General features: G+C 48.4%; 1 protein-coding gene across 1 annotated transcript in view; it reads right to left on the bottom strand.

Moving 5' to 3' along the window:
- Positions 1 to 26088, bottom strand: part of HPDL (4-hydroxyphenylpyruvate dioxygenase like) — a 64201-nt gene that overhangs the window by 26268 nt on the left and 11845 nt on the right. The gene's annotated exons all lie outside the window — the stretch shown is intronic.

The raw sequence follows: 26088 nt of genomic DNA on the forward strand, positions 1-26088 counted from the left end.
ATGGGGCCTAGCAGAGAGGAGTGCATGGAATACTGCAATGGTGGACAATGGTTATATGTATATGTCAATATATACACACACACACACACACACACACAGGTGAATGGGGCCTAGCAGAGTGGAGTGCATGGAATACTGCAATGGTGGACAATGGTTATATGTATATATCAATATATATACACAAACACACACACACACAGGTGAATGGGGCCTAGCAGAGAGGAGTGCATGGAATACTGCAATGGTTATATGTATATATACACAAACAAACACACACACAGGTGAATGGGGCCTAGCAGAGAGGAGTGCATGGAATACTTCAATGGTGAACAATGGTTATATGTATATATCAATATATACACAAACACACACACACACAGGTGAATGGGGCCTAGCAGAGAGGAGTGCATGGAATACTTCAATGGTGGACAATGGTTATATGTATATATCAATATATACACAAACACACACACACAGGTGAATGGGGCCTAGCAGAGAGGAGTGCATGGAATACTGCAATGGTGGACAATGGTTATATGTATACACACACACACACACACACATACATATGTGGCCCACCCGAGCAAACAGTGACATGGTCGGGTGCACGGTTGCCAAACCAGTGCTCTATACACACTATATACATTGGTGGCAACAGTGGGCATGCATAGGAGAGCATTGGGAGTGCAAACATACCAGGTTGTTGTTCTGGGAGATGAGACAAGAAGGAGAGTCCAACTGCTGCGCCAGCACTGTTTGCTATGTGGAAAAACATGGCGCTGGGGGAGTGTTTAGGAAATGCCACTCAAATAGGCTGGATCAAACGACGGACGACGGAGGCGGCAAAAAACACTCACGATCTGCATACGATTGACGGTCGGTCGGCCTGGGATTGCCGGATCCTACCTGCAGCACGTAGGACCAAAGATGCGACCAAACGAGTGGCGTGTACGCGCATTGGATCGGAATCGGATCAAATAAATGTCAAAAACACACGATAGTACATACAATCTGCATACAACCGGAATTGGATCTAAATTGACAGAATCAGGCCCTAGTCGTCCTGGTGTGTACCCAGCATGACTTAGAGTTTTTGTAAGAGTACATTCCAAAAGCTGGGACTCTCCCCTTTCTGTCGACCCTAGTGGCTTGTCTCTATCATACCCAGAACCAGAGATATCAGCCTTCCAGCATCCGGTCCCTGCTCCAGCTCTAAACGTCTGGAGTACAGTTTTATATTTTGTCAATGGACTGCGCTTGCTCCTGATCTCTGATCTCCAAGTCCCCAGCACCTCCTGAAAGTTGGGACTCTAGGTTTTTATACTATTGAAGGCTAAGAAACCTATTTCCAGATAATGGCGATATCTGCGGTCAAACAAGCTGCCCTTCCACCGGAAAATGACAAATATTAAGCCCACTCCATTATCCAACCCTCCCCTGCATATAGAACACCCCCTACCTCCCTGGAAGTCATTTACAAGGGACCCTTCATTCAACTCAGTGCCCCCTTCCACACGTCCCTCTCACCACCTGTGCAGTAAAGGAGTAATTAGCAGAAGTCACTGCTCCAGGTCCTACAAGTTGAATGGAAGATAGAGCACCCCCTGCCACCCGTGGGACATAAAAGCTGCTGCTGATACCCATTCTCCCCTCCTATGGGTGGGGGGTGCTAAGGGCCCCAGTGCATTGCTTTGCCCAGGGGCCCACACTGCTGTTAAGATGGCCCTGACGGGTGCTAACACTGGTTTGGAGTTTATTATCAGTACTCCTAGCTATCAGCTCACTATGAACCAGTGACATCAGTGATGTATATTGTTTTACATAAAGCTAAGTATTAACTCAGCCGATTGTGGTTTGTGAAGGTGCAAAAAATAAAATAAAAATAACTTCAGGAAAATAAAATAGCAGATGGAGAGCTTCATTTTCCACTTGTAACATCAGTTTCTTAGTAGTAGAGATGTGCAGGCTCTTATTTACTCTGATTCCAAAGCAGGATCTTATTGGCTATCAACTGTCAACAACGGTCATGAAATTTGAAATAACCAATAAGATCCTGCTTTGAAGTCAGAGTAACCCAGAGCCTGCACATCTCTACTTAGTAGGAGTATTTATGGAATATGTATGATTAAATACACTGACCTCTGATCCAGGGAGATCTTCAGCATTGTAAAAGGTCAATTTGAATGCATTTGGGTGCGCTCCTGTCCAAACATCTCCTGTAACTGGGTCCACGGTCAGGTTTTCCAAGAGCGTCTCCAACTGCACCACCTTATGTAGGAATCATGGTGATAATTAATGATTGTGAGCTACAGGGCACATGTACGTGCAGCATCAGATGCGGGCCCCCTCTTCTTGTCCTAACTGCACAGGTTACATCTGCCCCACCTGCAGTGCACATGGTTTTGTTCATTAAATAGGAGTTTGCTTCGGCAAACCAACCTGAATTAGGCCTAAGGTACCAACCAATCAGCTCCTAGCTATCATTTTTTAAACAGCCTGTAACATGGCAGTTAGGAGCTGATGCTTTATCACTCTCCAAGGCTTAGTACTAGGGATACCAAGCCCAGGATCGATGGGATCACAGGATTTGCCTCCAATCATGGTATTTCAGGATTGAAAACATGTTGTGCAGTTTAATAGAGGTCACACCGAGCAGCCGCGCACCTGCCCTCCCCCGAGTCCGTTAAACTCCACACACCCTCTCCGCCTTGTCATCCGGCCCCCGCACACCCTCTCCGCCGCCTCCCACTAGTTGTGCCACGTACACCCACCACCCGATTTGCCATCAAGAGACAAATCCTGTGATTGACAGTTTTTCAATCCCAAATGCTGGGATTGAAACAAAAAAATAGCTTGGGATTGCCCACCCTACTTAGTACACCTCCCCCTAGGTGTGCCATTACAGAAGGGTAGTTTTAGCTAATACAATCTGTTCACAATTTGGCTGTGCTCTCCTTTTATCTGGTGAGTGACAATTTCACCCTACCGGGGATCGGCGGCACCTCCTCCCAAGTGGGTCCAACAAAGAGGCATTTTTATGCCAGTGTTTGAGCATGAATGAAAGATTTATGTTGTTACTGTATATAGCCTGTCTTCTGTTTTGCTTGTCAATGACATTTTGACTTGGTCACCGCACACCTCGATATTTGTGTTTATTAAATGTTCTCATAATGGTCAAGATTTATTAAAACTAAAAGGTGATGATGAGTTATCAACCGTCAAGGAGTTAATTATAAATCGCTGTACAACACGTACAGCGATTTATAATAAACTCCTTGATGGTTGATAACTTCCCCCAGAACAGTCAGTTGGGGAACAGGCTGTGGAGCTAGCAGCCAGTTCGATCCCCATAATCCCACATGTTAAACGGTCAAAACCAATTATCAGAATTGATCACCGTTATGTATTTAACCCCAACCTCCATGCTATAACCCTCAACCATGCCTATGATTTCACTCATTGGGGCCCAATAACTACAACTGCGCTTTTTGAATCACTTTAAAAAGATACATTGAGCCCAGTTGCTATATACCAGCCAGGACTATCAGTATATAAATGTATTACCTTTACGGGAGAGAGAGACCAGTCCGCATGCTTTTCAAAGACATTAATTGTATGACCAATGACATCAGCGACATAGATGTACCTACAAAGACACACAAATGTATACAGTAACACACAATTGTCACATTTCCACATACCCGTACACACTGTATAGAAGAATCGGTACTTATGTATTATCTGGACGCCCGATTTTTTCATTGCATGCCACTACTTAAAGCATGCAATGCGATTTTTTCATTGTAAAGACCTGATTTTTAATTGTATAGTCAACCATGGGTGATTTCATACCCCCACTATCCAACTACGCATGGAGTTGATTTTATATAGTGTGGCGAGCGCAGCGAGCCACCGTGCCCGAAGCGTGGCGAGCCCCGCGGGGGGACGTGGATAACTGTATAATACATGTATTCTGCGTCCGCTCGCCACGCTTCGGGCTTGGTGGCTCGCTGCGCTCGCCACACTATATAACATCATCTCCATGTGTAGTTGGATAGTGGGGGTATGAAATCACCCATGGGTGACTATACAATAAAAAATTGGTTCTTTACAATGAAAAATCGCATTACATTGCATTGCATTGCATTGTATGCCACTATATTGCATGCGTTGCAATGCAAAAAATCGGGCGTCCAGATAATACATAAGTACCGAAGAATCTTATTAGGATAGGCTGGTACTTGATTCAAATGAAATATCTATAGTTATGGGGGACAAAGTAATCATGGTTTCATAATGTAAAACAATGGTACTTGTTTCCTAGCACAGCCACAATCGCAGCCATCGGGTGTCATTTTTAGTGGCCTGCGACGCGACCGACGCCCCCGATTTTGCCATTGAAATGCATTGAAAACAGTGAAAATATGTATGCGGCTAAAAATGCTTAAATGGTCCACATGCGATGCCCGCGATTTCCCCATAGGGAACAATGTTAAATGGCTAAGTTTACCCACGATGCCCGCGATTTCCCATAGGAAACAATGTTAAATGGCTCAATTTACACAAATCATCATAGGGAACAATGGTAAATGGCCAGAAAGCCCCAAAAACACCCCTGAACATTGAAATGTCCCCCCAAAAGTAGTTCACGCCACCCCGCGTGGCGAGCGCAGCGAGCCCGCGAGGGGCGGCGGTACGCGTCCTACGACCTTTTCATACCCCTACTATCCACGTCGGCGTGGAGTTGAGAATAGAATAGTGTGGCGAGCGCAGCGAGCCACCGAGCCCCAAGCGTGGCGAGGGGACGCGGATACCTTCACAGCTAAATGCGTCCCTTCGCGGGCTTCACAGGTATCCGCGTCCGCTCGCCACACTATTCTATTCTCAACTCCACGCCGACGTGGATAGTAGGGGTATGAAAAGGTCGTAGGACGCGTACCGCTGCGCTCGCCTCGCTTCGGGTTCACGTTGATCGTGGGGTGGCGTAAACTACTTTTGGGGGGACATTTCAATGTTCAGGGGTGTTTTTGGCCCATTTACTATTGTTCCCTATGATGATTTGGGTAAATTGAGCCATTTAACATTGTTTCCTATGGGAAATCGGGGTCATCGCGGGTAAATTGAGGCATTTAACATTGTTCTCTATGGTGAAATCTCGGGCATCACGTCTGGACCATCGCACCCGTTTTTTAGTGCATGCGATGGCCGCGATGCCCCCAATTTTACACCCGATGACCACGATCATGATCGTTGTGGCCGTGCTAGGAAACAAGTACCAAAACAATTTATCTCAGATTTTAAACACTGTCTATAGGAACCAACATTACAAAGACAAAAGTCTGATCTTTTTATGCCTCCACACTACTCACTGCATGCTGAATGACAGTGATATCTCCCTTGCAGCACGATTCATACATGCATATGGGGTGAAAATATACATGCATAAGGGTGAAAATATGCCGCCCCTTCCATAGAAATGTAAAATTGCTAAAAAATAAATGTTGGGGGGGGGGGGGGGGGAGGAGGAATTGTAATAAGATGAGAGAATCAGTAAGTTAGAGATTTGGTGAGAAATCTCCAGTTTGTTTAAAGCAGCAATCATTTATACTGCAAAACCTTTATGATTTTGCAGTGTAAATAATTGCCGCTTTAAAAAACATGGAGATTTCTTACCAAATCTCTCACTTTCTGATTCTGTCATCTTATAAACATCCCATCACCTTACATGTCCTTCTCCAGCGTGTGTCCCTTAAACATATAAACATTTCCTTAATATAATACCTGACATAATGACTCGGAGACTTAGGTTTGGCAGAACTTGTTAACTGATTTATTTTTGTAGATTTTTGATTATTTATTTTTATTATTTTATTAATTTATTAATTAATGGTGGCCAAGAAAGAACGGCTACTAACTAAACTCCACCCAACTACCCACGTAACAGGCCTAACTCATAACAAGCGGTATCCAACTCAACCTCGCCCCCTTTACTACCCACCCCTCCGGGTGAGGTTGCTGACCCCGACACGGGTGTTACAGCAACAGGCCTAAATGAATGAGAGGTGAGTGCACCGAAAACAAGCCATGTACGTAAACTCAATAACTGATATCTAACTAATTTATTGAAAAACTGCCGTTCTTTCCCGCCTATCAGATAACGCGATTAAACAACCACTATCCCCCACCCAAACCCAAAGAAGGGGAGGGCGGGCGGGAAATTCTGCAGGAAGAAGAGGAAGCCTCCTCCCCTTCCTGCTCCTATGATCCTTCTTCCTCTGACCAAACCTCCCTTTCCCATAGGGTCCCCGAGTCACATGCTCTCTGACACGCAGCTGAGGGATGTTTAACCCTCTACATGCCTATGCAGGCACTCCGTTATTCTAAACATCCCATCACCTTACATGTCCTTCTCCAGCGTGTGTCCCTTAAACATATAAACATTTCCTTAATATAATACCTGAAATAATGACTCGGAGACTTAGGTTTGGCAGAACTTGTTAACTGATTTATTTTTGTAGATTTTTGATTATTTTTATTATTTTATTAATTTATTAATTAATGGTGGCCAAGAAAGAACGGCTACTAACTAAACTCCACCCAACTACCCACGTAACAGGCCTAACTCATAACAAGCGTTATCCAACTCAACCTCGCCCCCTTTACTACCCACCCCTCCGGGTGAGGTTGCTGACCCCGACACGGGTGTTACAGCAACAGGCCTAAATGAATGAGAGGTGAGTGCACCGAAAACAAGCCATGTACGTAAACTCAATAACTGATATCTAACTAATTTATTGAAAAACTGCCATTCTTTCCCGCCAGAGCGGGGTACCAAAGGAACCCCGCACCGCCACCATCTAGACTACTGACTCAATACCTATCAACAGATCCTCCAAGAACATAAAGAGTCCCTCATCAACCAGATGAACCCCATCAGGCCGGAAAAGGTGTTTATGTCCAAACCTGATCCTACCATGAGCAACCACTGCCCCTCCGGAAGCTAACACCCATCGAGCTATAGCCGCATTAAGCTTCTTCCTGGATTCATCAATTGCCTTAGGATTATTAACCCCCCTCCAACATTGCCGGGGAACGATAAATGACCACACGATGGTGCATGTGGGCCAGGCCGATCTAATGGCAGCCAGATCTTCTAAAATCCAGTTGCGCAGCTCTAACTGAGGTATTTTCCCTAGATCATTGCCTCCCAAGTGAAGCACTAGTACCGATGGTAAACCGTACTTGCGTGCGTAATGCCACAGTGAATTCCTAAGGGCCCTCCAGGACATACCCCGTACCCCTAACCACCTAATTAATCCGATGGCGGCAGAGGGGGGACCCTTACCTGTGCTAGCTAGTCTAGCAGCCCAATAGACGAATGAGTGACCGACTACCCACACCTGGAGTCTATCCATCCCCAGACCTAAGGGAAGAGATGCAAGAGAAATGAAATGGGGGTTAGAATGGACTGTTAAATTGGGAGCCCCTTTACATATTTATGAGGATCTGCCAAAAAGAAAAAACAAATTTGGTATGACTATTCGAGGCACATTCAAACAGTGCCTAAGACATGCTCCAATCACGCTTGGAGCCATACCAGGACACAAAAGGAAAGAGACAAACAGGGGGAAGGGCCGGGTCTTGGAAAGGAAAGGGATGAAAGGTGTACTCGGCCGGAGAAAAAACGACTAGACCTGCTGAGGGACTTTTAATTAGACTATAGCCAAATTAATAAGCACCAAATTCAGTCCGTCAGATCAGGCAAAAAGCGGGAAAACTCCGGACGCTGGCCCAACAGCAGAGCGTAGTTAAGCCCTGAGTAGGGAGGACATAGGGAAGGGTAAACAAATGACCATCCATCAACACGACAGTCACAAACAGACAACTCAGCAAGACTTATGACAGCAGATGTGGCCTGATATACTTCTTGTAGCTCGCTGAGCGCCATCTCCCTAGGGATTTTATGTCCTCAACCGACCAGCCGGCCTCAGCTGCCGCAGTAGCGGCACCTATTCTAAAGGAATGCGTCCCGAAATCTCGCGGTGACAGGCCCAATCGAGACAGGCATCGCCCCAGCATCCATCGGAACTGGTACAACGTCAGAGGCGAACCATCATAGTGCAGGAGCCAGGATCGCCCTGAGGAAGGTCTCACTAGCATATACAATGTGCCCAATGACACGGGGCACACTGACTCAGGGACGACAGGGCCCATGGAGGACCACCTACCTCTAGCCGACTGGTCGGTCTTGGACCTTCTAATCCTAAACCATAATGCCCCTCGCTCTAAGCGTATGTCGGACAGAAGGAGGGTCGCGTCCCTAGTCTTTGAGGGGGAAACTAGCTCAGATACCCTAAAAGCGCCGTGGTAAGCCATGGAAAAAGCTAGCCTAAACAGGAGCGCCTCGAACGCAGAGCTAGCGCAATGCCCCACCTTTTCTAGCAGATCACGAAGAAGAGGGGCATTAATTGGCCGGCGACAGTCTGGAGGGGCTGGCACCCTCCGTGCCCAGCCCTTTATGGCCTTAGTGACTAGAAAACCCTTAGTAAAATCCGGCCGCCCTTTGACCCTAGCAAAGAAAGATATGCCCGCCAAGTACCGAGCCGCCACTGCCCTAGATTTTCCTGAGCTATATAAAAACCAAATGAAAGATAGCAACCGCTGCTGACCCCGCCTACCTGGCTGCGCGCCCCCTCCTGAAAACGATTCCCATTCTGCCCATGCCTGCCGATAGCTTCGCAGAGTACTGGGTGCCAATGAGGACTCCGCTAGCCCCTCCAGTCGGGCTCGATCACCTGCCAAACGTAAGAGGGGCAGGGTGTGCCCAACAAATCAGCGTGAGGAGCAAGATCGCGGAAACGCGTCAGCTATCTCGTTATCAACGCCGGGAACATGCTGGGCTCTAAACATTATGTTGTGACGCAGGCATTGGAGGGAAAGCTGCGCCAGGATTCTTAACACTAACAGGGATTTGGCCTTCTGGTGATTAATGGCGTGAACAGCGCTGAAATTGTCGCACCAGAAGAGCAGGCTCCTGTTCGCCAGGCGCGGTCCCCAGATCTCCATGGCAACCATTATGGGAAAAAGTTCTAGCAGCAATAGGTCCCGGGTGAGGCCCTCGCAGGACCACCCCCGAGGCCAAATCTCCGCGCACCAATGCCCATCTAAGAAACAGCCAAAGCCAGCCGCTCCGGCTGCATCTGTGTACAACTGAAGCTCTGAGTTTACCACGGTCGGGGCCAGCCAAATCCGCACCCCGTTGAAATCTTCTAAGAACGAGGCCCATACCTTCAAGTCCCGATGAATTTCGGCAGACAGGCGGACTAAATGGTGCGGTTTGCTCACCCCGGCCGTGGCCCTCTCGAGCTTCCTGCAAAAAAGCCTGCCCATGGGGATGACCTTGCATGCGAAGTTGAGCTGCCCCAAAACTGACTGCGCCTGCCTCAGAGGGATCTTAGACCTACTCTCGCATTGCAAAATGGCCTCGCTGAGCCTGGCTACCTTGTCGGCCGGCAGGCTACAGCATCCCTTTTCAGTATCTATCAAGATACCAAGAAATGACAGACAAGTACAGGGGCCCTCGGTCTTGTCCTCTGCGATGGGGACCCCGAAATGCCTGAAAATCGATTGAATCCTAACCAGAGTGCGGGCGCAGTGATCGGAGCCGGCCGGCCCGATGCACAGAAAGTCATCCAAGTAATGGGCGAGGCCGCCCCCCTCGGATGAACTCTCAACACACCAGTGCAGAAAGGTACTGAACTTCTCAAAAAATGCACAAGAAACAGAGCACCCCATCGGCAAGCATCTGTCGATGAAATACTCCTCTCCTATGCGGAAGCCCATGTACCTAAATGAACTGGGGTGCAGGGGAAGAAGCCTAAAAGCCGACTCAACATCTATCTTAGCCATGAGTGCCCCCTGTCCAAACGACCGCACCATTGCCAGGGCATCGTCAAATGACTGGTAAGTCACCGAACAATATTCCTCTGGGATGGCGTCGTTGACAGAAAAACCCGCTGGGTAAGACAGATGCTGTATAAGGCGATACTTCCCCGGGGCCTTCTTAGGGACCACACCAACTGGGGAAATAACCAGGTTATCTAAAGGGGGGTGTGAAAAAGGGCCTACCATGCGTCCTAACTAAATCTCCTTATCCACTTTTTCCCTCAAAACTTCTGGGAGTGAACGAGCGGATTGGAGGTTACGATATGACCCGCCCTTAACTTCCTTTTTAACTGGCAAAACAAAACCTGCTTTAAAACCTTCGAACAGAAACACGGCAGCTTCCCTATCCGGGTAGCGCTGTAACCAATCGGCCATGGCATCCACGTTCACAGGCGAACGCGCCTTACCTAGGATTCCCGCCTGCCGCTGCTCTGGGTGTAGCGGCCGCTGCCCCTTTATTGGGGCGGGGGCCCCGAAAGCAGTTGGAGGCTGGGTGGTTTCCCGAACAGTTAATGCATATGTGTCGAAAACGACAGCGTTGGCCCATCTGACAGGAGGAGTTATTAAATGCAAAGCATTTCCCCTTTGATGTGCCTACCGCTGCGGGCCTATTCGTTGCGACAAAACGGCGCGCCGGAAGGGTCTCCTGCGTCGGTCTCTGCGAGGCTGGGGAGGCCGCGGCGGGAGCTGGGGTTGCGGAGGCAGCCTCCACCGCCCCCGACCCCATGCGCGTGAGCCCCATCCATATTTCTACGTCCTTGCACCCTAGGTCAAGTATGAATAAGCAGTCCTGCTTGCGCCGGAACTGCTCATCATACGTTCGCCAGGCCGTGCCCCCGTATGTACGCTGCATTTCGTGTACCATATGTATATACCTAATCACGTTCATGTGTTCGTCTGGCCGATCCTCCAAGTAACAGGCTGCGAACACACAAAACCCCGCCAGCCAGTTGTCATAAGACCTATAGGCCTCGGACCCAATGCCGCCCTTGTCTTTGGCTGCTTTGAACGCTTTCTTAGAGTCCTCAGTCAGACTGAACACGTCAACGTAATCACCCCTCTCTATTTTCTTTCTGCAACTCTCGCGCAAACCTCTGCACACTGCCGTATAATCGCAGTGCACCACCGCTGGCAAGTTCCTTCTCTTCCTCTCTCTACGGGATATGGCGGATAGCTTCCTGCGCTTAGACTGCTGCGCCCTCTTCCCTGCCTCCTTCTTGGCGTATCTAGCTGCACGCTTGCGCGCCCTAGCTGAGCTCCCCACATCAGACCCACCCACTGAGGAGGAGGAAGAATGGTTGCTCCCAGACCCGCTAGAGGAAGTGCCCTGCGCAGACCCTACGTCATCCTCAAACGAGGCCTCACCTGAGGAGTCTGGCTGTGCAGCCCACGTATCGTCGTCATCCGCGTCATCACTGGTGTTGACGGCGTCAGCCTCTTCTTTCAAGGGTAAGTCGTCGAGGTAGGGTTCAGGGGACCTATGCCTTGGCCTACCAGACCTCCTGCGCCCCGCGGCCCGTTGCGCCTGGCTAGATGTAGAGGGCCGGCCCTCTATGGCCGCTACTGCCGACCCCACTTCCCTGACGGCCTGCATAAACTGGGAGCAGCCTGGTAAGGGCTCTGCCCGTGGCCTTGCTCCCCTACCCCTCCTAACCCTGGGTTCCCTATTCCCGGAGGAGAGGCTATCGGCCAGGGGACCCAGGGCGCTGGCCATGGAGGTGAGGGCAGAGGACAACATGGCTGGATCAAAGGCAGCGGCAGGGGTTGCCCGTGTGCGGCCCCTACCTGGGCCCTCCACAGAGCCCGAGCGACCGGCACGGCCTGCATCCCCCCGCCACCATGCCGCGACCCCCCCGTCATCCTCTAGCTCTCTCCTGCTCATCCCAGCCCGGCCACCCCGCAGCGTCCCACTGTCTTCATCAGCCTCATCCTCAAGCCGCCCAGCGTGACTGGATGAGTCACGCTGCCTAACACTTTGCCGCCTCTGGCTGGCAGCAGCGTGACTCCCGTTTGAGTCCCTATCGTCAGACCTTTCTGACGGAGCATGCCTCCCCCCCCGCTGCGGCCTGCCACGGTGTGTGTGTGCGTGCGCCGGAAGCCCTGCTCGGCGCTGGGGACAGCGATGCTGTCCGCCCAGCGTCCTCGCCGGCTCCGGCCGCGCCACCATGCCTCTGTGCCCCGGCCGGCGCGTCGCGATGACGCGGTCCCCCCACGCTGCGCCCGGCCAGCCCGTCCCCCAGCAGGCCGCGACGAAGCCCGCGCACCCGGATCAGGCGCAATGCCTCTACCGGTGCGCGTCACTCCCCGCGACCCGCGACGAGCAGCGGGCGGCGCCGGAGGCTGCGGGGAGAGGGGGGCAGCATCACCAGCATCGCCGCCATCATCCCCTGAGAAACGAGCAGGGTGGCGGGCAGAGCGCCGGGGCCTTGAAGCTGCGGCGGAAGAGGCCATGCCAGCGTTTAGAAATAAGGTACCTGACTCCGCTAGACCTGACACGCTGGGAGCTCAGGAACCCACGACCTATCCCTGGAAATTCTGCAGGAAGAAGAGGAAGCCTCCTCCCCTTCCTGCTCCTATGATCCTTCTTCCTCTGACCAAACCTCCCTTTCCCATAGGGTCCCCGAGTCACATGCTCTCTGACACGCAGCTGAGGGATGTTTAACCCTCTACATGCCTATGCAGGCACTCCGTTATTCTTACATTTCGCCCCTGGCGTCTTATCTTATACTACTTAAGATAACAATCTGTGAACAATCAGATGGAGGCTGTCACCCCTAAATTACCAACTACTTTAGGAGGCACCAGATTATATGGCCAGGGATGCAAAGATCCGGGTAGAAGATTGCTGGTATCTCTAGGTCTCAGCTTGCTCGGAAGATGTAGCCACACCCCAGAAGATGACAGAGGAGGAACCCCCTCATTGTGCCTTTACATAGCCAGACTCCTCTCACTGCACCTCTGTGTACTCAGACAGCACCCAATGGTGCATGAGCACACTCTGGATGAAGATGGGAGTTCTATTTCAGATGGGAACCAATCAGAATCTACGTCTTATTTCTTTTGCACCTTACAGAAGATAATACATAGTATCCGATTGGTTGCCCATAGCAACAGCCCATTTGAAACAGAACTCCCCCACAATATCTAGGCCCATCATTCAGCAGCCCTGAATAGGTAATATCTCGTTAAATGTGCTCCACATAGCTGGGTTTTAAATGATAATGGAGGAAATGCATCAAGCATTGGAGACGTTGCTCAAAGTAACCAGCTTAAGACTGCGCTAGGTAAATGACAGAAGCTCATTGGTTGTTTTCCACATTTTCGCTCTCCAGGGCTTGATACATTTCCCTTCAAATTCATCACTAAGCAAATTAAAAATAAATTCTGGTCCCAAAATAATGATTCGCCTGAGTACCCGCATTACCCTGAGCATCTCCTAATGTGGGAACAGGGGATCCTGCGTTGCTAGTGGATACAATGCATGTCCTGTTGACCTAATACAATTAACTCACCCCCTGCATGCAAAAAAGGGCGAGTTATATTCGCCACAGATCATAAACACCAGCGATGGCATCAGAACTCACCCCCTTGCAGCCCTATCTCGCCCCAGATTTATGGATATTTATACACAGACCTGACTATGTGCTAGAGATCGAGAAAGAGAGATGTTTTACAAGGAATGTGAAAGCATTAGTACCACATTATAATGAGGATTATTCAGACCTGCTCACAGGGCCAGAGAAGAAAACTTCCATGAAAACACCTGTGTTTTCACTGATACTCCCAATAATCGTCTGGTTACCACCACAAACACCAGCAACCTGTCAATCACCTTGCCTACGAGCAGTCAAAAAAAAACACGTTATTATCTGTATGCATGCATTCAATCGGATGGCCTGTGAATTCACAGCCACCCAAACAGGTCTGAATAACCCCCAATGTTTCCTTACGCACACAAAGGTAAAATACTCAAATGAAAATTCAAAGCTAAAATAAAATTACTTGTTATCGGTTGACATTGCAATTCCGTTGGCGCTAAAAAACCCCGATGCCACTTCTCTGACATCACCGGGGCTGTAATACACCACGTTCGTCCACGACAATCCGAAGAGGCGTTCCAGATGTCCCATGGTGAAGTCCGTGAAGTAGAAGTCGTTCGTACCATAAAAACTCTCAGGGCCAACCCCGACAATATCATTGACACTGGAAAATAAAATATATACACTTTATATAGATACAAGTAATAATATATAATAAAATTGTGAGTCTGATTAACTAATGGGGATCCCTGTGATAGGTCGACAGTCAAAAGGTCCACATACACAACGTCGACACAAGAAAAAGTCAACAAGCAGAAAGTTGACATGAGTTTTTCACACTATACTTTCTTTAAAAAAAAAATAAAAAAAAAAAATTCAATACCGTGCCAAACACATGGACTATGATTGGGAATGGTAAAGTGTGTCATGCTCAGGTGTCATAGAAAAAAACACAATGTTGACCTTTTCATGTGTCAACCTTTTTCCAGTGTTGACATTATGAATTGTCTCTGCATAAAAAAAAAAATGTTCTGCTACAGGGTTTCCCAGACATACACTGTAATCTAATTTGGTATGCGCAGTCAAAATGACACACAAAATATAGGCATGCCTTATATCATTATATGCGGCTGTATCTGTATACCAAATAATGTTACACTGTTTGGTTAGTACACACTACCATCAGAGTTTGTATGCAGATGCTGGATGTAATTTTAATCAGCAGAAGCTGCTTGTGATGGAGGAAAAACAATGCAAAAATGACATAAACATGCACACAAATATACACCTGGTAACATAAGGCCGCACTGCCTTTTTGGGTGCGCGGGTACACCCTGGATAATTTGGAAACAATAACATAACAATCATTGGTTTCACAGCATAAAAGATACAAACCTACATACAAGAACCCATAGGTGTAAAAAAGAAAAACAACGGCACTTGTTTCCTAGCACGGCGCCACCGATTTAAATTGTACGGCATCGGGTCAGAAAAATCGGTTGCATCGCATGCGACCAAATCGCATGCGATGCGACCAATTCGACCCGATTTTTTATTGTACAGCCACCCTGATGGCCGATTACAATGTGAAATGCCCCCCCAGACCCGATTTTTAATTGAATACCCACCCTGATGGGTAATTACTATGTCAAATGCCCCCATTGTTAACGCCACGCCACGATCAATGCCAACCCGAAGCGCGGCGAGCACAGCGAGCCCGCGAGGGGCGGTGGTACGCGTCCCCCCACCTCTTCATACCCCCACTATCCACGTCGGCATGGAGTTAATTTTATATAGTGTGGCGAGCGCAGCGAGCCCCGCGCATTACTTCACACGTATTACGCGGCCCCTCGCCACGCTTCGGGCTTGGTGGCTCGCCACACTATATAATCAACTCCACTCCGACGTGGATAGTGGGGGTATGAAAAGGTCTGAGGACGCATACTGCTGCGCTCGCCACGCTTCGGGTTTACGTTGATCGTTGCGTTGCATTAACAATGGGGGGGCATTTCATATAATAATTATCCATAAGGGTGGGTATACAATTAAAAATCGGGTCTGGGGGGCCATTTAACATTGGGTCCAATGTAAAAATCGGGTCGGTCGCATCGCATGCCATTGTAATGGCATGCGATGCGACCGATTTTTTTACGGAAGGTCTTTAAAAGCTTAAAATCGGGTCACATACCATAACTTAAGGTATGCGATGGGACCCGACGGGCGCCGTGCTAGGAAACAAGTACCAAAAGAACAATATAGAAAAACATGTCAGAGCTTACAGGACAATGTAGAACAATAGACTAAAAACAATATTTCAGAACACCACATTTTCTTTGTTTTCAAACTAACCAATAAGACGAACGCGCTGCACCAAGAATTACACTGGCCCAACACTGCAACTTAGCAAAATATAAGGCAAGGCCATAGACCACAAGCAGAATGGAATCCCCAAGCATGGAGGAACACTTATATGTACCCCCAAAAAGACAAAAGAAGGGAGCCACAAGAGGGATGCAAGTCACACACTGTAAAGAACAAAAGAAAACAATGAGGCAATTAAAGTAACTGTCATTAGAAGGCGTCCAAATATAATTTGTGTTCTACAATGAACTGGCTATTCTACAGGGTATTCAGTTAGAAACTACCAAAAATGTCCACCCTATCGTCACTGAGGTAACCAATGGGTATCATCAGGCTGCAGTTCCCCCAATTTAGGGATGGACACATAAGAGACCATCCTTTTATTCTTTTGGGCCCCCCAAATTAAAATAAAAACAGTGAGTTGGCGAGGCAAGAACACAGGTAGTCACTTAGCCGGAGTTTACACAAGTCGAAAAGCCAAGAATCATGGCCATTAGAAAGTCAAAAGCCCAAAATCAGCAGGCATTTGGCCACCAGGTGGCAGCAGTAGTCTGTATAATAATGCAAGGAACAGAGAATAGCAATTAAACACAATAATCCGGGTACAGCGGTCACAGAGTGCAGCACACAGGGTACTATACAAACTAGATGCAGGATGAGTCCCACATATCCAAAATGCTGGGGATCAGTAGTATTTTGGATATCAGATTATTCCGTATTTAGGAATATTTGCATACCATAATAAGATATCTTGGGGTTGGGACTAAAATTATAAAAACACATTTATTTTTATTTCAGATACAATTTGTACACATAAACACAGTAAGGCTTATATATATATTAACATAATTGCTGTAAATAAAATCATATAGTAACCAGCAGTGGCAGATTCTACCTATGGGCTGCAGGACTGCAGCCCCTCCAGTAAAATCCACCATCCCTCTCAGAGTTAGTGAAGCCAAATATCCATGAGACCGCACTGGTATCACTGTGACTGGCAATGAATTCCTATAGAGACTGCCAGTCCAGGCTGCGATAGGAAAAGAGCTGGCTTCATGTAGCAAGCCATTCCCTGCCTAATCGTGCAGTACTAGCCGGCTTGTATGGACTGCAGCCAATGCAGCCCATAGAAGCCAGGCTTTTGAGCATGTGCAGTTCCAATGCCACTGCCGCTATTGTGAATGCTCCCAGTCTAGTACCTGACAACTACATTTGCACAGGTGCCAGGACCCTGGCCGGAGGGGGAGAGCTGGCAGTGCGGCCAGTGGCAGCCCCCCTCCTATGCTTAGGTAGGAGATGCTGTTGGTAACCATTCACCTTGTTACTGTAAGTTACAGGACAAGTATAGTATACCAAAGTCTAATAATGTGTCTATTAGCAGTTACTCTCACTGGATCCACAAACTGCAGGGGAAAAATCATTCCAGTTCCTGTAGAACAATTTCCAGTACCTGTGTAGGAGCGGGTGTTTAACAGTTTTCTGGTGCACGAGAACATTCTCCTCCTCTGCAAATTTAAAGATCTCAACCGTGGTTTGGTAGTTAGGATGATTCACCACAAAAAGGTAGACTGTGTCGTCTGGAAACAAGTGGGAGACAAAGAGCTTACAATCTGTCAGAGCATTGATGCTATAGGGATAAATGTGACCAGTAATGGTGCCATAGAAACACATTCGGTACTTGTTTCCTAGCACGGCCACCCCGATTTGCATCGGGGTGGTCGTGTCGGAAAAATCGCGTCGGTCGCATCGCATGCGACCAAATCGCATGCGATGCGACCAACGCGATCGACCCGATTTTTACATTGAATCAAATGTGAATAGGGTCCCTGGGACCCTATTTTACATTGGATTCAATGTAAAATATTCCCCAGACCCCCAATTTTACCCCCTCAACGCCACCCCACGATTGACGCCAACCCGAAGCGTGGCGAGCGGCGGCGGTGCGCGTCCTCCGACCTTTTCATACCCCTACTATCCACGTCGGCGTGGAGTTGAGAATATAAAGTGTGGCGAGCGCAGCGAGCCACCGATCCCGAAGCGTGGCGAGCGCAGCGTGCCCCGCGAGGGGACGCGTATAACTTATAACGTATAGAATCTATATTGCAGTGTAAAAATAAAGCAGTCAGTATTTACCCTGCACAGAAACAAAATAACCCACCCAAATCTATCTCTTTCTGCAGGTTACATCTGCCCCACCTGCAGTGCACATGGTTTTGTCCATCTAAGAAGGAATTTGTCAGAAAGAGTGAACTAGAATAAGGAACTATGTGAAGCAGTTTATGATCACACTGGGATTTATTGAGCTGTAATTTTTTTTTTTATTTGAGATAATTGCAATAATAACATTATTACGAGTTATATTGATTATTTATTGCAACTCGTGAAACTGTTCATTATTTCTACTGCACTGGAAGAATTACTGGCCACAGAACCTTTTAGTACATTAATCGGGGAAGGCAAATTTTCTCCTAATAAGCACCAGTAAATGAGACTGTCTGTATTTGCCAAGGGCGGGAATGAAGATAAGGAACCTTTCTTTACAAAGATAAACGTTATCTGTCACTATGACTGCAGGATGTTAAGCTATTTCATAGTTACATTGTTTTTAAAGATAAACATTTGTAATTGCATTCATACAGAGTAATACTGCTTTTACATTGCAGAAATGGGTAATGACACAGTATTCTTAAATGGGACTTTAAAACGGGTCTGAGCCTTGAGACCTTTCACATTGCAGGTGAAAACCGTTTTAAAAATCATTTAATACCAATCAACATTCAACCCGTTTAACCCCCAAGGGACACGTTTTAAGCCAATGAAATAGAGCTGTTCGAACTGCCCAAAAAAACGGCTTTAAAACTGTTGCGGCCCCTCAGTGTTATATTCGGGGGATACTTAATATTTGCAGTCCCAATTTCAACAATATCAAAAAGTTACTACAAGCAATAGGTTGACATGGCAATGATCGACACATGCAGATGAGCAGGGCCGCCATCAGGGGGGTGCTCTTAAGAGAGCGGCAGGGCCCGGGACACACACCTCCCCCTGCTCACAGCCATCGGTACCCTGCTGCCGCCCTCCCCGCTCGCAGGACACAGTGGCAGATCTTCTGCCTCCTGCTGCCGCCGATCTACGCACCCAGGATACAGCCACGGCATGCTTGTCTCATGAAGCACGCCGCTCCCCTGACACAAAGGCAGGAGGAGTCGCGCAGAGCAAAAAACATGAAACCTCTACAGGGGCGGATTGGGAATTAAAACCAGCCCGGGAAATATCTTGAGGCAGCCCGGGGGGTGGGGAGGCAGGATGTTGCGCGCCGCAGGCGCGCCCAATTTTTTTGGGGGCGTGGCCTAGCAATGTGGGGTGTGGCCTATTTTAATGAGGCCACGCCCCATTTTTGACGCTGTGGGGCATGGCTAGTGGCTCTGAGCTGCTGGCTATGTCCCCGGCAAGGACAGAGAGAGTGACAGCAGACAGAGAGTGACAGCGAGGACACAGAGAGAGCCACATATGTATATTGAGTATCACTGTGTGTGGCAAATGTATAATGGGCATCACGGTGTGTGGCCTATGTATAATGAGTCCATTATACATAGGTCACACACTGTGATGCCCATTATACATATGCCATACACCGTGATGCCCATTATACATAATTGAAATGTCAGCCGAGAGGGGAGTATGAGTGCGTTCTGCGCTGCACTCTCCTCCTGTCCCTGTCTCTCAGCTCATCATCAGTAGTTCAGCTGCTAGCAGCCAGTGGTGGGTAAACGGTGCTGCCAGATGGTGTGCCCACAGTGCAAATGCACTGTGGGCAAGGCACAACTGGCACACAGATAGTTACGTCCCTGTGTGGGACACAGATCAGGCTGCTTCTGCCTCCACCATACACAATATTATGTTGTTCACTAGTGTTTAATGACAGGGGGCATGTGTTGGTGTTGGTGCACTGCCCTCCCCTAAAACAACCACTGTCTGCCAAGATAATGATCTTTCTTTTACTTACCATGTTCTTGGTCTTCTTTCTTCTCCTTCTGTCTTTCTCTTTTCTTCTCCTTCTGTCTTTCTTCTCTTTTCTTCTCCTTCTGTCTTTCTTCTCTTTTCTTCTCCTTCTGTCTTTCTTCTCTTTTCTTCTCCTTCTGTCTTTCTTCTCTTTTCTTCTCCTTCTGTCTTCTAGGGCTCCTCGCTGTATGCTCCTCACTGAATGATGCAAAATGTTATGAGGTGGGAGGGGGTCTCTTTTCAAGTGTAAAGGCCCCCCTCCACTAGTGCACTTTGGAATGTTTAATCCGATGCAGAGCAATCAAATTAAATTAAAATGTAAAATGGAGGTAGAATCTACCTTCATTTTACATTCCCTCTCCCCCAGGACCCAGATAGCAGCATATTCTACCAGGTAGCAGCATCTTCTACATTCATACATACTACACCCACTGCCGCTCTCATTCATACATACTACACACACTACCGCTCTCATTCATACATTCTACACACACTGCCGGCCTCATTCATACATTCTACACACACTGTCACCCTCATTCATACATACTACACACACACACTGCCGGCCTCATTCATACATTCTACACACACTGCCACCATCATTTATACATACTACACACACACACACACACACTGCCGCCGTCATTTATACAAACTACACACAAAGACACCGTTGTACATACATACTACACACTGCCACCCTCATTCATACATACATACATACTACACACACACACTGCCGCCATCATTTATACAAACTACACACACTGACGCCATCATACATACATTCTACACACACTGCCACCATCATTTATACATACTCCACACACTGCCACCCTCATTCATACATACTACACACACACACACTGCCGCCGTCATTTATACAAACTACACACACTGACGCCGTCATACATACATACATACTACACACTGCCACCCTCATTCATACATCCTACACACACTGTCGCCCTCATTCATACATACATACTACACCCACTGCCGCTCTCATTCATACATACTACACACACTGACGCTCTCATTTATACATACTACACACCCTGCCTCCCTCATTCATACATACTACACACACTGACGCTCTCATTTATACATACTACACACACTATCACCCTCATACATACATACATACATACTACACACACTGCCGCTCTCATTCATACATACTACACACACACACTGCCGCCGTCATTTATACAAACTACACACACTGATGCCGTCATACATACATACATACATACATACATACTACATACTGCCGCCCTCATTCATACATACTACACACACACACTGCCGCCATCATTTATACAAACTACACACACTGACACCGTCATACATACATCCTACACACACTGCTGCCCTCATTCATACATACTACACCCACTGCCGCCATCATTCATAAATACTACACCCACTGCCGCTCTCATTCATACATACTACACACACTGACGCTCTCATTCATACATACTACACCGACTGCCACTCTCATTCATAAATACTACACACACTGCTGCTCTCATTCATACATACTACACACACACTGACGCTCTCATTCATACATACTACACACACTGACGCTCTCATTCATAAATACTACACACACTACTGCTCTCATTCATAAATACTACACACACTGCCGCTCTCATTCATACATACTACACACACTGACGCTCTCATTCATACATACTACACACACTGCCGCCATCATTTATACATACTCCACACACTGCCGCCCTCATTCATACATACTACACACACTGACGCTCTCATTCATACATACTACACACACTGCCGCCATCATTTATACATACTCCACACACTGCCGCCCTCATTCATACATACTCCACACACTGCCGCCCTCATTCATACATACTACACACACTGTTGCCCTCATTCATACATACTACACACACTGTCGCCCTCATTCATACTACACACACACACTGCCGCCGACATTTATACAAACTCCACACACTGATGCCGTCATACATACATACATACTACACACTGCCACCCTCATTCATACATCCTACACACACTGTCATCCTCATTCATACATAAATACATACATACTATGCACACATGTAGGAAGTGGTGCTTCCTCCTGCACCCACAGGAGACGGCGTGCACGAGAGGCAGATTCCTGGCACGGTCAGGAAGCTCCGGGTCCGCCGCTGTATCCAGGTCCGACCTCGGCTGTCTTTCGGAAACCCAGCAGCAGCAGTGCTGCAATAAGCCCCACCGCCTCTTCCTACCGCAATAACTTCCCTCCCAGTCCGCCCGGCAGTACACTGCCCCCCCCCCCCCCCATCTGTCAGCCGGAAGGGGGATGACGGGAGCGACGGAGTTCCCATGGGCGGAAACAGACAGCTCCACTGAGCCGCGGCGCTGAGTAGACAGGGGAGCAAAGAAAAATAAGTAAATCAGTGCTCGAAGAAAGTTCCTGGTATACACATACACACACAAATACACTTCCCTGAGACCAAAAATTATTATTTCTGGCAGTGCCACTGCCATATACCTGCCTCCTTTGGCCGCCCTCAGACCTGCTGCTGTCTGCCTGCTTCTAACGCTGCTGCTGACAGTCGGCTCACCTGCTGTTGCTCGAGTCTTCAGCTGCCGGGTGGAGGGGGAACGGGCGCTGGGAGGTGCAGCGCGCGCATGCGCAGCAGCCCTCCCGCAGCCATTTTTTATTTGGGCAAAGTGCCCCTTCAAATGAGTTGTGGGAAATGGCCCAGTTTTCCATTGGGCCAATCCGCCCCTGCCGGAGCCTGTCTATTCAATGCCACCTCTGAACTGTGGAAAATGCAGAATTTTGTTGGGTGGGGGAAGGGGGGGGGGGGGGGGTTCTGTGCATGTATTGTATGTACTGTACATCATTACACACACACTTTTGTACACATACATGCTGTACATACATACATACATGGCATACTTACAAAAACATCACACATACTACACACTACAGACACAGACAGCACATATATACACACTTCAAACACACACACACACACACACATACAATCATCAACACACATAGCATATACACACATTACTTACATATATCATATACATACATACAGCATATACACATGGCATGCATAGACACAGCATATACACACTGACACACACACAAAGCATAACATAGCACACATATACAGCATGTACACAGACACACACATAATGTACACACTGACACATATAGCATACAGACACACACACTGCCCTCTCAATATCAGGAGAGCAAATGCCAGCATAGTAACAAAGCCCATAACAAAGGCATTTAACACTCACCCCTTCCCTGCTTGCTTCAGGTTCAAGAAACTTCCTGCATCCCCCGGCCTCGTGGAGTACAGCCTGAGAGGAGCTGAGCTGCACGCTGAATCCACAGCTAGCTCCCCCTGCTGTCAGCCAGCAGCACAGCAGTAAAAAAAAACTCACTAGGAGGAGGAAGCCGCCCGAAGCTGTCAGCTCTGTGAATCGGGCTGAAAGCACCGCGGGAGGTGCTGCGTGCGGCCGCACATGCGCACCAGCCCTCCCGCGGCCATTTTTAAATTGGTCACAGCTGAGGCCGGCCGCGGCCATCTTTGATTAGAGTACTTGCTGCGGCCGCGGCCGGTAACCGCGGAGATGGCGGTTCGGCGGGCCGCGGCCCAGCCAGGGAGGGTGGGCGGCCGCTAAAACTTTAAAATGTGCCGGCCCACCGGGAAACGGCCCGGTTTCCCGGTGGGCCAATCCGCCCCTGGGGAGACATTGGGTCTATAGTGTATGGATTCTACAAGCCGACATGACATTGGACTCACTGCTTGGGTAATAGATTTCAGTCAAAACTGACTTATTTCTGCCGCTGTTTTCCAAATAAAGCACAGGTTCTCAAGCTCGGTCCTTAGGACCCTTACCCAGTGCATGTTTTGCCGGTCTCCTCACAGAATCGCAAATGAAATAATTACCTCCACCTGTGAATCTTTTAAAATGTGTCAGTGAGTAATGAATGCACCTGCCGGGTAACCTGGAAAAATGTGAATTGTGTGGGGTTTTGAGAACCCTGATGTAAAGGAACTGGATTCTCATACCTCGCAACATGCCCCTCTCCAGGAGGGATCCAATGCTCTGTACTGAACTCCTTCTACCCAGCGATGACTTACTTGCCACCCTAATATACTGCACTCTGCTTTCCTTACCCCCCCTCCATAATACCCAGCTATGTATGACTCACCTCCCACCCTAATATACTGCACTCTGCTTACCTCCCCCCCTCCATCATACCCAGCTATGTGTGACTTACCTCCCACCCTAATATACTGCACTCTGCTTTCCTTACCCCCACCTCCATCATACCCAGCTATGTATGACTCACCTCCCACCCTAATATACTGCACTCTGCTTACCTCCCCCCCTCCATCATACCCAGCTATGTATCACTTACCTCCCACCCTAATATACTGCACTCTGCTTTCCTTACCCCCCCTCCATAATACCCAGCTATGTATGACTCACCTCCCACCCTAATATACTGCACTCTGCTTTCCTTCCCCCCCCCTCCATCATACCCAGCTATGTATCACTTACCTCCCACCCTAATATACTGCACTCTGCTTTCCTTCCCCCCCCCCCCACCTCCATCATACCCAGCTATGTATGACTTACCTCCCACCCTAATATACTGCACTCTGCTTACCTCCCCCCCTCCATCATACCCAGCTATGTATGACTTACCTCCCACCCTAATATACTGCACTCTGCTTACCTCCCCACCTCCATCATACCCAGCTATGTATGACTTACCTCCCACTCTAATATACTGCACTCTGCTTACCTCCCCACCTCCATCATACCCAGCTATGTATGACTTACCTCCCACCCTAATATACTGCACTCTGCTTACCTCCCCCCTCCATCATACCCAGCTATGTATGACTTACCTCCCACCCTAATATACTGCACTCTGCTTACCTCCCCCCCTCCATCACACCCAGCTATGTATGACTTACCTCCCACCCTAATATACTGCACTCTGCTTCCCCCTCCATAATACCCAGCTATGTATGACTCACCTCCCACCCTAATATACTGCACTCTGCTTTACTTACCCCCCTTCATCATACCCAGCTATGTATCACTTACCTCCCACCCTAATATACTGCACTCTGCTTTCCTTACCCCCCCCTCACCTCCATCATACCCAGCTATGTATGACTTACCTCCCACCCTAATATACTGCACTCTGCCCCCCCCTCCATAATACCCAGCTATGTATGACTCACCTCCCACCCTAATAGACTGCACTCTGCTTTCCTTACCCCCCCCGCCCCACCTCCATCATACCCAGCTATGTATGACTTACCTCCCACCCTAATATACTGCACTCTGCCCCCCCCCCTCCATAATACCCAGCTATGTATGACTTACCTCCCACCCTAATATACTGCACTCTGCTTACCTCCCCCCTCCATCATACCCAGCTATGCATCACTTACCTCCCACCCTAATATACTGCACTCTGCTTACCTCCCCCCTCCATCATACCCAGCTATGTATGACTTGCCTCCCACCCTAATATACTGCACTCTGCTTACCTCCCCCCTCCATCATACCCAGCTATGCATCACTTACCTCCCACCCTAATATACTGCACTCTGCTTACCTCCCCCCCTCCATCATACCCAGCTATGTATGACTTGCCTCCCACCCTAATATACTGCACTCTGCTTACCTCCCCCCTCCATCATACCCAGCTATGCATCACTTACCTCCCACCCTAATATACTGCACTCTGCTTACCTCCCCCCCTCCATAATACCCAGCTATGTATGACTCACCTCCCACCCTAATAGACTGCACTCTGCTTTCCTTACCCCCCTGCCCCACCTCCAACATACCCAGCTATGTATGACTTACCTCCCACCCTAATATACTGCCCTCTGCTTACCTCCCCCCCTCCATCATACCCAGCTATGTATGACTCACCTCCCACCATAATAGACTGCACTCTGCTTTACTTACCCCCCTTCATCATACCCAGCTATGTATCACTTACCTCCCACCCTAATATACTGCACTCTGCTTTCCTTACCCCCCCTCCATAATACCCAGCTATGTATGACTCACCTCCCACCCTAATATACTGCACTCTGCTTTCCTTCCCCCCCCACCCCCATCATACCCAGCTATGTATGACTTACCTCCCACCCTAATATACTGCACTCTGCTTTACTTACCCCCCTTC

This window comes from Crinia signifera, chromosome 8, assembly GCF_055691185.1.
Source record: "Crinia signifera chromosome 8, ASM5569118v1, whole genome shotgun sequence".
NCBI classification, from domain to species: domain Eukaryota; kingdom Metazoa; phylum Chordata; class Amphibia; order Anura; family Myobatrachidae; genus Crinia; species Crinia signifera.